A 3,456-nucleotide genomic window follows, 5' to 3' on the forward strand; every position below is an offset into this window, starting at 1 on the left:
CTTACTCTGTACATAGATTTGCACTCTGCTGTTTTCCCTTAGAGTAGGGACCCTAGTGGGGACAAAGGAGGCAAACCACTGCTGGTGTAGTTCAATGTCTTGCCTGTGGGTCAGTGGATCAGTCAGTTCCGAGTAGACATGATCACTGACATTTGGACTTTCCTGGCAGATTCCTAAGCAGAGGGCTGTGGTCTTCCTCTTCCTGCTCACCTGCCCAGACTCCAGCCTCTGTCCTAGAGCCAGGCTGAGCTCAGAATGCAGATAAATCTGAGGGACAGGCTGCTACAGAGGAATCCCTTAAACCAGGGGTCCCCAAGCCCCGGGCTGTAGACTAGTACTGGTCCATGGTCTGTTAGGAACTGGGCCACATAGTAGGAGGTGAGCAATGGAAGTGAAGCTTCATTTGTATTTGCAGCTGCTCCCCAGCACTAGCATCACTGCCTCAGCTTCACCTCAGGTCATCAGGCATTAGATTTTCATAGGAGTACCAGTCCCTGGTGCCAAAAAGATTGGGGACTGCTGCCTTAAAACATGATGGCCAAAATGACCACTCTACCAGCAGAGACTGTCTGCCTCTCTCTGCCTTCAGGAGCCTCTCTCCGGGCCTCTTGGAGAACTGCAATCAGAGAGACAAACTCGGGCTGAGTGGACCATTGCATCATCCAACATTCAGGCATGATAAACTCCAGCCACTCCCATCCAACCCTAGGCCTGCTCTGGATAAGTTCTCCACACAAGGACATCCACTACTATATATCCTTGAAGAAGGCACAAAGAGATCTTTCTTCATTATTCCATGTATAATACTTCAGTATTATACCATCTGGATGTTGCCCACACAGTCACCATGTAAGAAAGAACCTGGGTGGATGGTTGTTGTTGTTATCATCCTCCTTTTCAGCCACCAGACTTCAATCACTGCTTCTCATGGTACTCCAGTAGGGCTGACACAACCTTCTTTCTACTGCTGCTTTTCTTCTGGAACCACTTCCCCAGCATCCCCACTGACTCCACTTGGGACTTTAGGCAGGCAATTTCCTCCTGGAATTCCTGCAGCAGGGTACTCTTTCACTCATGGCTTGTTCTTGATGTTCTTGGCTTGGTTTTTGGCAAAGCACGGTGTGGAAAAGCTTTTGGTATAGCTATAAGAAACTGGCCTCAGTGTGGCCTGGCATTCCCATCCAAAGAGTTCTAAACAGCCATGCCAGCTTGGGGTTTCTGTAGGGGATATGAGAGTTCTTTTGCCCACCAAAGCAGTGATTACGTTGCCAAGGGCAGGCAGTGATAGGCTGATTTTGGAGGCTTCTTCTCTACCACCATTGTCTCCTCCACTGCCACCACTACCCATGGACTGTGTGGCCATCCTTCAAGCTGTGTAGGGGCATGATTTGTTCCTCGTCTCACTGCTAGCCAGGTCCACCATATTGAACTTGTCCAAGTAGACGTGGTCCTGGCCATCAGAACCATACTCACTGTATTCCGTAATGATAACAAAGATGGCATGAGAGCAGGAGTTGACTTGATTCATATACGGGTCTGGTTCCCCAGGTTCATCATATGCTGCTTAATTTCCTTGACATTCCTGGTGATAAAGGAGGAAAGATCCTTGATTTAGATGCCTCAGAGTTTTCTTTCAACTCTAGCCTCTTGTCAGGCTCCTTGGAAAGCAGGTCTCAAATTTCCTCCTTGTAGAACTCCAAGTAGAAGACCAGAAACAGGTATTGCTTGCTCTGGGAGCATGAGATATGAGAGAAGACGTACTCAAAAACATTGGAAATGATGCCATATAACTTGGACTCTACTCGGGTCTCCTGCATGTTATAGGTCATGCCACTGCCCATCCAGCTATAGGAAAACACCATGCCATTGAAACTCTTAAGCATCAAGGCCTCCCATTTTATTATATAAGTCTGCCTGCTTAGAGCTGGCATCATATAGAACATCAAAGGGAAAGGTTTTGGACAGCTCCCCTGGAGCAGTGAGAAAGTTTTACAAGGTCATCTGACCCAGTTTCACATCCATGGTCATGATCAGCTTATGACTAGCAGTTTTCTCCTTCTGGATGAGAGGGTGGCACTGATCAACTACCTCCAGGGACTCACTGGGTTTGGTTTTACTGCCCATCTTGCCGCTCTGTCCTTCCTGCCCTCCCCTACAGCCTACTCTGCATCCTGGGTGGTCCTGTTTTCTCTAGATCTGAATCAGTGTGTTGGCCTAGTCTCCAGACGAAACTCTTCAAGCTGCATGCAGCCTTTTAGAGTGGGGATTCTGGGAGGTAGACCCAGAGTGGCAGTCTGTGTCTCCATAATTCTCCAAGCCTCGTCCTCCTTTTGGGGTCCATGGTAGGGACTGCTGATCATGCATGGCTAGGATCCCAGCATTCCTGAGGTGAAGAGGTTCACCTGAAGTCCTATTTCCAGTCTGAAGGATCATTCATTACAGCCCACATGGCTGCCTCTGTCTCTGTCTCTGCTTTCACTGCCACTACCATTGAAGAATAAAATATAATAGAAGGAGCTGGGCAGAAAATGGCAGTGAGAGTAAAAGAACTCTAAGAATTTTAAGGAAATTTAATGAGCTACAAGAAAATATGAAAAGATAATTCAACAAAATCAAGAAGACTACACCCAAATGAAAGATAATTTTAACAAAGAGATACAAGTAATTTAAAAAAAAACCCAACCAAACAGAATTCTAGAGTAGAAAAATACAATGAATGAAAAATGCAATAAAAAGCATCAACAGTGTAATGGATCAAGCAGAAGAAAAAGTATGCAAATTAAAAGACAGTACCTTTGAAATTAACTAGTCAGAAAAGAATAAAAAAAATAATAAAAAAGAATGTAGAAAGCCAATATGATGTATATATACAATTAGAAAAAATAATCTGTAATTGTAGTCCCATAAGGAAAAGACAGGGAGGAGGAGCAGAATGTTCATTTAAGGAAATAATGGTTAAGAATTTCCCAAATCTGGGGACAGATTTGGATATCCATTTCATGAAGCTCATAGGTCGCCAAACAAACTCAGTTTAAAGAGATCTTCTCTAAGACCCATTGTAATACAATTATCAAAAATCAAAGACAAAGTAAGAATCTTAAAAGTAGCAAGAGAAAAAATAGTATGTAATTTAAAATGGATTAAGTTTATCAGTGACATAAATAAGTTTATCAGTGATTTCTCAATAGAAATATCACAGCCAAGAGAGAGTGGAATGACATATTCAACGTACCAAAAGAAAAAAATAAATAAAGTGCAAACTGAGAATACTTGTCTGGCAAAATCAACCTTTAGAAATGAAAGAGAGATAAAGACTTTTCCAGATAAACAAAAGCTAAAGAATTTCATCACCAGTAGATTCGCCTTACAAGAAATGCTAAAGGATGTTCTTCAAGCTGAAGTGAAAGGACTCTAATTAGCAACATGAGAACGTTTAAAAATCAACAACACACTGGT

The 3,456-nt window shown here is 43.3% G+C and overlaps 1 pseudogene; it reads right to left on the reverse strand.

Annotated features, from left to right (window-relative positions):
- Window positions 1-842: 842 nt before the first annotated feature.
- On the reverse strand, window positions 843-2,124 carry LOC105293914 (annotated as a pseudogene).
- Between the last annotated feature and the right edge of the window lie 1,332 nt (window positions 2,125-3,456).

Source organism: Pteropus vampyrus, unplaced genomic scaffold (genome assembly GCF_000151845.1).
Source record: "Pteropus vampyrus isolate Shadow unplaced genomic scaffold, Pvam_2.0 Scaffold79, whole genome shotgun sequence".
In the NCBI taxonomy this organism is placed as follows: domain Eukaryota; kingdom Metazoa; phylum Chordata; class Mammalia; order Chiroptera; family Pteropodidae; genus Pteropus; species Pteropus vampyrus.